This window comes from Bombina bombina, chromosome 4 (genome assembly GCF_027579735.1).
Source record: "Bombina bombina isolate aBomBom1 chromosome 4, aBomBom1.pri, whole genome shotgun sequence".
NCBI lineage: Eukaryota > Metazoa > Chordata > Amphibia > Anura > Bombinatoridae > Bombina > Bombina bombina.
Window position 1 is genome coordinate 1,192,885,424 of NC_069502.1, and position 13,345 is coordinate 1,192,898,768.

The 13,345-nt window shown below is 28.2% G+C and overlaps 1 protein-coding gene across 3 annotated transcripts in view; it reads left to right on the forward strand.

Annotated features, from left to right (window-relative positions):
• MOCS1 (molybdenum cofactor synthesis 1) overlaps window positions 1-13,345 on the forward strand; it is a 255,798-nt gene that overhangs the window by 184,256 nt on the left and 58,197 nt on the right. The gene's annotated exons all lie outside the window — the stretch shown is intronic.

Consider the following 13,345-nt stretch of genomic DNA (forward strand, 5'->3'; position numbering starts at 1 on the left):
ACAGCAGACATGTAGAATAATAATAATAATGACAGCAGACATGTAGAATAATAATAATTACAGCAGACATATAGAATAATAATAATTACAGCAGACATGTAGAATAATAATAATAATGACAGCAGACATATAGAATAATAATAATTACAGCAGACATGTAGAATAATAATAATTACAGCAGACATATAGAATAATAATAATTACAGCAGACATGTAGAATAATAATAATAATGACAGCAGACATGTAGAATAATAATAATTACAGCAGACATGTAGAATAATAATAATTACAGCAGACATGTAGAATAATAATAATAATGACAGCAGACATGTAGAATAATAATAATTACAGCAGACATATAGAATAATAATAATTACAGCAGACATGTAGAATAATAATAATTACAGCAGACATATAGAATAATAATAATTACAGCAGACATATAGAATAATAATAATTACAGCAGACATATAGAATAATAATAATTACAGCAGACATGTAGAATAATAATAATTACAGCAGACATATAGAATAATAATAATTACAGCAGACATGTAGAATAATAATAATTACAGCAGACATGTAGAATAATAATAATTACAGCAGACATATAGAATAATAATAATTACAGCAGACATGTAGAATAATAATAATGACAACAGACATGTAAAATAATAATAATTACAGCAGACATGTAGAATAATAATAATTACAGCAGACATATAGAATAATAATAATTACAGCAGACATGTAGAATAATAATAATGACAACAGACATGTAAAATAATAATAATTACAGCAGACATGTAGAATAATAATAATTACAGCAGACATATAGAATAATAATAATTACAGCAGACATGTAGAATAATAATAATGACAACAGACATGTAAAATAATAATAATAATTACAGCAGACATGTAGAATAATAATAATTACAGCAGACATATAGAATAATAATAATTACAGCAGACATATAGAATAATAATAATTACAGCAGACATGTAGAATAATAATAATTACAGCAGACATATAGAATAATAATAATTACAGCAGACATATAGAATAATAATAATGACAACAGACATGTAGAATAATAATAATAGTGACAGCAGACATGTAGAATAATAATAATAATGACAACAGACATGTAGAATAATAATAATAATGACAGCAGACATGTAGAATAATAATAATAATGACAGCAGACATGTAGAATAATAATAATGACAGCAGACATGTAGTATAATAATAATAATGACAGCAGACATGTAGAATAATAATAATAATGACAGCAGGCATGTAGTATAATAATAATGACAGCAGACATGTAGAATAATAATAATAATGACAGCAGACATGTAGAATAATAATAATAATGACAACAGACATGTAGAATAATAATAATAATGACAGCAGACATGTAGTATAATAATAATAATGACAGCAGGCATGTAGTATAATAATAATAATGACAGCAGACATGTAGAATAATAATAATAATGACAGCAGACATGTAGAATAATAATAATAATGACAACAGACATGTAGAATAATAATAATGACAGCAGGCATGTAGTATAATAATAATAATGACAGCAGACATGTATAATAATAATAATAATGACAGCAGACATGTAGAATAATAATAATGACAGCAGACATGTAGTATAATAATAATAATGACAGCAGGCATGTAGAATAATAATAATAATGACAGCAGACATGTAGAATAATAATAATAATGACAGCAGACATGTAGAATAATAATAATGACAGCAGACATGTAGTATAATAATAATAATGACAGCAGGCATGTAGTATAATAATAATGACAGCAGACATGTAGTATAATAATAATAATGACAGCAGGCATGTAGTATAATAATAATAATGACAGCAGGCATGTAGTATAATAATAATAATGACAGCAGACATGTAGAATAATAATAATGACAGCAGACATGTAGTATAATAATAATAATGACAGCAGGCATGTAGTATAATAATAATAATGACAGCAGACATGTAGTATAATAATAATAATGACAGCAGGCATGTAGAATAATAATAATAGTGACAGCAGACATGTAGTATAATAATAATAATGACAGCAGGCATGTAGTATAATAATAATAATGACAGCAGACATGTAGAATAATAATAATAATGACAGCAGACATGTAGAATAATAATAATGACAGCAGACATGTAGTATAATAATAATAATGACAACAGACATGTAGAATAATAATAATAGTGACAGCAGACATGTAGTATAATAATAATAATGACAGCAGGCATGTAGTATAATAATAATAATGACAGCAGACATGTAGAATAATAATAATAATGACAGCAGACATGTAGAATAATAATAATGACAGCAGACATGTAGTATAATAATAATAATGACAGCAGACATGTAGTATAATAATAATAATGACAGCAGGCATGTAGTATAATAATAATAATGACAGCAGACATGTAGAATAATAATAATAATGACAGCAGACATGTAGTATAATAATAATAATGACAGCAGGCATGTAGTATAATAATAATAATGACAGCAGACATGTAGTATAATAATAATAATGACAGCAGGCATGTAGTATAATAATAATAATGACAGCAGACATGTAGTATAATAATAATAATGACAGCAGACATGTAGTATAATAATAATAATGACAGCAGGCATGTAGTATAATAATAATAATGACAGCAGACATGTAGTATAATAATAATAATGACAGCAGGCATGTAGTATAATAATACTAATGACAGCAGACATGTAGTATAATAATAATAATGACAGCAGACATGTAGTATAATAATAATAATGACAGCAGGCATGTAGTATAATAATAATAATGACAGCAGACATGTAGTATAATAATAATAATGACAGCAGGCATGTAGTATAATAATAATAATGACAGCAGACATGTAGAATAATAATAATAATGACAGCAGACATGTAGTATAATAATAATAATGACAGCAGGCATGTAGTATAATAATAATAATGACAGCAGACATGTAGAATAATAATAATAATGACAGCAGACATGTAGTATAATAATAATAATGACAGCAGGCATGTAGTATAATAATAATAATGACAGCAGGCATGTAGAATAATAATAATAATGACAGCAGACATGTAGAATAATAATAATAATGACAGCAGACATATAGAATAATAATAATGACAACAGACATGTAGAATAATAATAATTACAGCAGACATATAGAATAATAATAATGACAACAGACATGTAGAATAATAATAATGACAGCAGACATGTAGTATAATAATAATAATGACAGCAGGCATGTAGTATAATAATAATAATGACAGCAGACATGTAGAATAATAATAATAATGACAGCAGACATGTAGAATAATAATAATAATGACAGCAGACATGTAGAATAATAATAATAATGACAGCAGACATGTAGAATAATAATAATAATGACAGCAGGCATGTAGTATAATAATAATAATGACAGCAGACATGTAGAATAATAATAATAATGACAGCAGACATGTAGAATAATAATAATAATGACAGCAGACATGTAGAATAATAATAATAATGACAGCAGACATGTAGAATAATAATAATAATGACAGCAGGCATGTAGTATAATAATAATAATGACAGCAGACATGTAGAATAATAATAATAATGACAGCAAACATGTAGAATAATAATAATAGTGACAGCAGACATGTAGTATAATAATAATAATGACAGCAGACATGTAGAATAATAATAATAATGACAGCAGACATGTAGAATAATAATAATAATGACAGCAGGCATGTAGTATAATAATAATAATGACAGCAGACATGTAGAATAATAATAATGACAGCAGACATGTAGAATAATAATAATGACAGCAGACATGTAGAATAATAATAATAATGACAGCAGACATGTAGAATAATAATAATAATGACAACAGACATGTAGAATAATAATAATAATGACAGCAGACATGTAGAATAATAATAATAATGACAACAGACATGTAGAATAATAATAATAATGACAACAGACATGTAGAATAATAATAATAATGACAGCAGACATGTAGAATAATAATAATAATGACAGCAGACATGTAGAATAATAATAATAATGACAACAGACATGTAGAATAATAATAATAATGACAGCAGACATGTAGAATAATAATAATAATAATGACAGCAGACATGTAGAATAATAATAATAATGACAACAGACATGTAGAATAATAATAATAATGACAGCAGACATGTAGAATAATAATAATAATGACAACAGACATGTAGAATAATAATAATAATGACAGCAGACATGTAGAATAATAATAATAATGACAGCAGACATGTAGAATAATAATAATAATGACAACAGACATATAGAATAATAATAATAATGACAGCAGACATGTAGAATAATAATAATAATGACAGCAGACATGTAGAATAATAATAATAATGACAACAGACATGTAGAATAATAATAATAATGACAACAGACATGTAGAATAATAATAATAATGACAGCAGACATGTAGAATAATAATAATGACAGCAGGCATGTAGTATAATAATAATAATGACAGCAGACCTGTAGAATAATACTAATAATGACAACAGACATGTAGAATAATAATAATAATGACAGCAGACATGTAGAATAATAATAATAATGACAACAGACATGTAGAATAATAATAATAATGACAGCAGACATGTAGAATAATAATAATAATGACAGCAGACATGTAGAATAATAATAATAATGACAACAGACATATAGAATAATAATAATAATGACAGCAGACATGTAGAATAATAATAATAATGACAGCAGACATGTAGAATAATAATAATGACAGCAGACATGTAGAATAATAATAATGACAGCAGACATGTAGAATAATAATAATAATGACAACAGACATGTAGAATAATAATAATAATTACAGCAGACATATAGAATAATAATAATTACAGCAGACATGTAGAATAATAATAATTACAGCAGACATGTAGAATAATAATAATGACAGCAGACATGTAGAATAATAATAATTACAGCAGACATATAGAATAATAATAATTACAGCAGACATGTAGAATAATAATAATTACAGCAGACATGTAGAATAATAATAATAATGACAGCAGACATGTAGAATAATAATAATAATGACAGCAGACATGTAGAATAATAATAATGACAGCAGACATGTAGAATAATAATAATTACAGCAGACATGTAGAATAATAATAATTACAGCAGACATGTAGAATAATAATAATTACAGCAGACATGTAGAATAATAATAATAATGACAGCAGACATGTAGAATAATAATAATTACAGCAGACATGTAGAATAATAATAATAATGACAGCAGACATGTAGTAGAATAATAATAATGACAGCAGACATGTAGAATAATAATAATTACAGCAGACATGTAGAATAATAATAATAATGACAGCAGGCATGTAGTAGAATAATAATAATGACAGCAGACATGTAGAATAATAATAATAATGACAGCAGACATGTAGAATAATAATAATTACAGCAGACATGTAGAATAATAATAATAATGACAGCAGACATGTAGAATAATAATAATTACAGCAGACATATAGAATAATAATAATTACAGCAGACATGTAGAATAATAATAATAATGACAGCAGACATATAGAATAATAATAATTACAGCAGACATGTAGAATAATAATAATTACAGCAGACATATAGAATAATAATAATTACAGCAGACATGTAGAATAATAATAATAATGACAGCAGACATGTAGAATAATAATAATTACAGCAGACATGTAGAATAATAATAATTACAGCAGACATGTAGAATAATAATAATAATGACAGCAGACATGTAGAATAATAATAATTACAGCAGACATATAGAATAATAATAATTACAGCAGACATGTAGAATAATAATAATTACAGCAGACATATAGAATAATAATAATTACAGCAGACATATAGAATAATAATAATTACAGCAGACATATAGAATAATAATAATTACAGCAGACATGTAGAATAATAATAATTACAGCAGACATATAGAATAATAATAATTACAGCAGACATGTAGAATAATAATAATTACAGCAGACATGTAGAATAATAATAATTACAGCAGACATATAGAATAATAATAATTACAGCAGACATGTAGAATAATAATAATGACAACAGACATGTAAAATAATAATAATTACAGCAGACATGTAGAATAATAATAATTACAGCAGACATATAGAATAATAATAATTACAGCAGACATGTAGAATAATAATAATGACAACAGACATGTAAAATAATAATAATTACAGCAGACATGTAGAATAATAATAATTACAGCAGACATATAGAATAATAATAATTACAGCAGACATGTAGAATAATAATAATGACAACAGACATGTAAAATAATAATAATTACAGCAGACATGTAGAATAATAATAATTACAGCAGACATATAGAATAATAATAATTACAGCAGACATATAGAATAATAATAATTACAGCAGACATGTAGAATAATAATAATTACAGCAGACATATAGAATAATAATAATTACAGCAGACATATAGAATAATAATAATGACAACAGACATGTAGAATAATAATAATAGTGACAGCAGACATGTAGAATAATAATAATAATGACAACAGACATGTAGAATAATAATAATAATGACAACAGACATGTAGAATAATAATAATAATGACAGCAGACATGTAGAATAATAATAATAATGACAGCAGACATGTAGAATAATAATAATAATGACAGCAGACATGTAGAATAATAATAATGACAGCAGACATGTAGTATAATAATAATAATGACAGCAGACATGTAGAATAATAATAATAATGACAGCAGGCATGTAGTATAATAATAATGACAGCAGACATGTAGAATAATAATAATAATGACAGCAGACATGTAGAATAATAATAATAATGACAACAGACATGTAGAATAATAATAATAATGACAGCAGACATGTAGTATAATAATAATAATGACAGCAGGCATGTAGTATAATAATAATAATGACAGCAGACATGTAGAATAATAATAATAATGACAGCAGACATGTAGAATAATAATAATAATGACAACAGACATGTAGAATAATAATAATGACAGCAGGCATGTAGTATAATAATAATAATGACAGCAGACATGTATAATAATAATAATAATGACAGCAGACATGTAGAATAATAATAATGACAGCAGACATGTAGTATAATAATAATAATGACAGCAGGCATGTAGAATAATAATAATAATGACAGCAGACATGTAGAATAATAATAATAATGACAGCAGACATGTAGAATAATAATAATGACAGCAGACATGTAGTATAATAATAATAATGACAGCAGGCATGTAGTATAATAATAATAATGACAGCAGACATGTAGTATAATAATAATAATGACAGCAGGCATGTAGTATAATAATAATAATGACAGCAGGCATGTAGTATAATAATAATAATGACAGCAGACATGTAGAATAATAATAATGACAGCAGACATGTAGTATAATAATAATAATGACAGCAGGCATGTAGTATAATAATAATAATGACAGCAGACATGTAGTATAATAATAATAATGACAGCAGGCATGTAGAATAATAATAATAGTGACAGCAGACATGTAGTATAATAATAATAATGACAGCAGGCATGTAGTATAATAATAATAATGACAGCAGACATGTAGAATAATAATAATAATGACAGCAGACATGTAGAATAATAATAATGACAGCAGACATGTAGTATAATAATAATAATGACAACAGACATGTAGAATAATAATAATAGTGACAGCAGATATGTAGTATAATAATAATAATGACAGCAGGCATGTAGTATAATAATAATAATGACAGCAGACATGTAGAATAATAATAATAATGACAGCAGACATGTAGAATAATAATAATGACAGCAGACATGTAGTATAATAATAATAATGACAGCAGACATGTAGTATAATAATAATAATGACAGCAGGCATGTAGTATAATAATAATAATGACAGCAGACATGTAGAATAATAATAATAATGACAGCAGACATGTAGTATAATAATAATAATGACAGCAGACATGTAGTATAATAATAATAATGACAGCAGGCATGTAGTATAATAATAATAATGACAGCAGACATGTAGAATAATAATAATAATGACAGCAGACATGTAGAATAATAATAATAATGACAGCAGACATATAGAATAATAATAATGACAACAGACATGTAGAATAATAATAATTACAGCAGACATATAGAATAATAATAATGACAACAGACATGTAGAATAATAATAATGACAGCAGACATGTAGTATAATAATAATAATGACAGCAGGCATGTAGTATAATAATAATAATGACAGCAGACATGTAGAATAATAATAATAATGACAGCAGACATGTAGAATAATAATAATAATGACAGCAGACATGTAGAATAATAATAATAATGACAGCAGACATGTAGAATAATAATAATAATGACAGCAGGCATGTAGTATAATAATAATAATGACAGCAGACATGTAGAATAATAATAATAATGACAGCAGACATGTAGAATAATAATAATAATGACAGCAGACATGTAGAATAATAATAATAATGACAGCAGACATGTAGAATAATAATAATAATGACAGCAGGCATGTAGTATAATAATAATAATGACAGCAGACATGTAGAATAATAATAATAATGACAGCAAACATGTAGAATAATAATAATAGTGACAGCAGACATGTAGTATAATAATAATAATGACAGCAGACATGTAGAATAATAATAATAATGACAGCAGACATGTAGAATAATAATAATAATGACAGCAGGCATGTAGTATAATAATAATGACAGCAGACATGTAGAATAATAATAATGACAGCAGACATGTAGAATAATAATAATGACAGCATACATGTAGAATAATAATAATAATGACAGCAGACATGTAGAATAATAATAATAATGACAACAGACATGTAGAATAATAATAATAATGACAGCAGACATGTAGAATAATAATAATAATGACAACAGACATGTAGAATAATAATAATAATGACAACAGACATGTAGAATAATAATAATAATGACAGCAGACATGTAGAATAATAATAATAATGACAGCAGACATGTAGAATAATAATAATAATGACAACAGACATGTAGTATAATAATAATAATGACAGCAGACATGTAGAATAATAATAATAATGACAACAGACATGTAGAATAATAATAATAATGACAGCAGACATGTAGAATAATAATAATAATGACAACAGACATGTAGTATAATAATAATAATGACAGCAGACATGTAGAATAATAATAATAATGACAACAGACATGTAGAATAATAATAATAATGACAGCAGACATGTAGAATAATAATAATAATGACAGCAGACATGTAGAATAATAATAATAATGACAACAGACATATAGAATAATAATAATAATGACAGCAGACATGTAGAATAATAATAATAATGACAGCAGACATGTAGAATAATAATAATAATGACAACAGACATGTAGAATAATAATAATAATGACAACAGACATGTAGAATAATAATAATAATGACAGCAGACATGTAGTATAATAATAATAATAATGACAACAGACATGTAGAATAATAATAATAATGACAGCAGACATGTAGAATAATAATAATGACAGCAGGCATGTAGTATAATAATAATAATGACAGCAGACATGTATAATAATAATAATGACAGCAGACATGTAGAATAATAATAATGACAGCAGGCATGTAGTATAATAATAATAATGACAGCAGACATGTATAATAATAATAATGACAGCAGACATGTAGAATAATAATAATTACAGCAGACATGTAGAATAATAATTACAGCAGACATGTAGTATAATAATAATAATGACAGCAGGCATGTAGAATAATAATGACAACAGACATGTAGTATAATAATAATAATGACAGCAGGCATGTAGAATAATAATAATGACAGCAGACATGTAGAATAATAATAATAATGACAGCAGACATGTAGAATAATAATAATAATGACAGCAGACATGTAGTATAATAATAATAATGACAGCAGACATGTAGAATAATAATAATAATGACAGCAGACATGTAGTATAATAATAATAATGACAGCAGACATGTAGAATAATAATAATAATGACAGCAGGCATGTAGAATAATAATAATAATGACAGCAGGCATGTAGAATAATAATAATAATGACAACAGACATGTAGAATAATAATAATGACAGCAGGCATGTAGTATAATAATAATAATGACAGCAGACATGTATAATAATAATAATGACAGCAGACATGTAGAATAATAATAATTACAGCAGACATGTAGAATAATAATTACAGCAGACATGTAGTATAATAATAATAATGACAGCAGGCATGTAGAATAATAATGACAACAGACATGTAGTATAATAATAATAATGACAGCAGGCATGTAGAATAATAATGACAACAGACATGTAGTATAATAATAATTACAGCAGACATGTAGAATAATAATTACAGCAGACATGTAGAATAATAATAATGACAGCAGACATGTAGAATAATAATAATAATGACAGCAGGCATGTAGAATAATAATGACAACAGACATGTAGTATAATAATAATTACAGCAGGCATGTAGTATAATAATAATTACAGCAGGCATGTAGTATAATAATAATTACAGCAGACATGTAGAATAATAATTACAGCAGACATGTGGAATAATAATTACAACAGACATGTAGAATAATAATTACAGCAAACATGTAGAATGATAATAATTACAGCAGACGTAGAATAATAATAATAATGACAGCAGGCATGTAGAATTATAATAAATTAAAATCTATAAAACAGGACCCTAAAAGGGCAATGCACCCCTATAAAAACAATATGTATTTGTCTTGTCATTAACTATTACAGCTGCATGTCCCTGGATGTGCTCCCAGTTTGCTCCGAAATGCTTTCCATGCAGGTCCAAAAGTGCTACAAGGATCACACACACACACACACATATATATATATATATATATATATGTATATATATATATATAATCCCATCCAATGTACAGTGTTACCCTCCAGTAGTCATCTGCCTGGGTGCCAACATGCAATAAATATTCCTGAAAAATAGTCGCACTCTCAGGTCTTTTGGTGAAAATAGTAAATAATTTTAATGGAACGTTTTCGGGGTATTCCTCCCCATCATCAGCATATATATACAGTTGTGCTCATAAGTTTACATACCCTGGCAGAATTTATGATTTCTTGGCCATTTTTCAGAGAATATGAAGGATAACACAAAAACTTTCCTTTCACTCATGGTTAGTGTTTAGCTGAAGCCATTTATTATCAATCAACTGTGTTTACTCTTTTTAAATCATAATGACAACAGAAACTACCCAAATGACCCTGATCAAAAGTTTACATACCCTGGTGATTTTGGCCTGATAACATGCACAGAAGTTGACACAAAGGGGTTTGAATGGCTATTAAAGGTAACCATCCTCACCTGTGATCTGTTTGCTTGTAATTAGTGTGTGTGTATAAAAGGTCAATGAGTTTCTGGATTCCTGACAGACCCTTGCATCTTTCATCCAGTGCTGCACTGACGTTTCTGGATTCTGAGTCATGGGGAAAGCAAAAGAATTGTCAAAGGATCTGCGGGAAAAGGTAGTTAAACTGTATAAAACAGAAAAGGGATATCAAAAGATATCCAAGGAATTAAGAATGTAAATCAGCAGTGTTCAAACTCTAATCAAGAAGTCGAAAATGAGGGGTTCTGTTGAAATCAAACCACAGTCAGGTAGACCACCTAAAATTTCAGCCACAACTGCCAGGAAAATTGTTCGGGATGCAAAGAAAAACCCACAAATAACTTCAGGTGAAATACGGGACATGCAGTGTGGCTGTTTCAAGATGCACAATAAGGAGGCACTTGAAGAAAGATGGGCTGCATGGTTGAGTCGCCAGAAGAAAGCCATTACTACGCAAATGCCACAAAGTATCCCTCTTACAATACGCCTAACAGCACAGAGACAAGCCTCAAACCTTCTGGCACAAAGTCATTTGGAGTGATGAGACCAAAATTGAGCTTTTTGGCCACAACCATAAACGCTACATTTGGAGAGGAGTCAACAAGGCCTATGATGAAAGGTACACCATTCCTACTGTGAAACATGGAGGTGGATCGCTGATGTTTTGGGGATGTGTGAGCTATAAAGGCACAGGAAATTTGGTAAGAATTGATGGCAAGATGAACGCAGTATGTTATCAAACAGATCTCATCATTTTCCTCTTCTTGATTAGAGTTTGAACACTGCTGATTTGCATTCTCAATTCCTTGGATATCTTTATATATCCCTTGACTGTTTTATACAGTCCAACTACCTTTTTCCCACAGATCCTTTGACAATTCTTTTTCTTTCCCCATGACTCAGAATCCAGAAACATCAGTGCAGCACTGGATGAAAGATGCAAGGGTCTGTCAGGAGTCCAGAAACTCATTGAACTTTTATACACACACACTAATTGCAAGCAAACAGATCACAGGTGAGGATAGTTACCTTTAATAGCCATTCAAACCCCTTTGTGTCAACTTGTGTGCATGTTATCAGGCCAAACTCACCAGGGTATGTAAACTTTTTTGATTAGGGTCATTTGGGTAGTTTCTGTTGTCATTATGATTTACAAGGAGTAAACACAGTTGATTGATAATAAATGGCTTCAGCCAAACACTAACCATGAGTGAAAGAAAAGTTTTTGTGTTATCATTCATATTCTCTGAAAAATGGCCAAGAAATCATATATTCAACCAGGGTATGTAAACTTATGAGCACAACTGTATATACTGAATGTCAATGATAGAAGGCAAGCTGCAAACAGTGCTTATTTCTTTCAGATTGAATCTGCCCAGGACCGTAACACATACACTCCCTTCCCCTGCCTCCCGCAGTCAGGAGATTACCTTGATCGATGTCATCTACCATGATAGAGTTGGGACTTGATTACCCCACAGTTGGGCTCTTCTTGTATACTTCACGAACCGGGAACAACCCGGTAGCTGTATCAGCTGTCGCCCAGCACTGCTCCGCTTGCACGTTTTCGTGTATCCGGAAGTGAGGTGCCACTGACGTCCAAAGTGACGTATCCATGGGG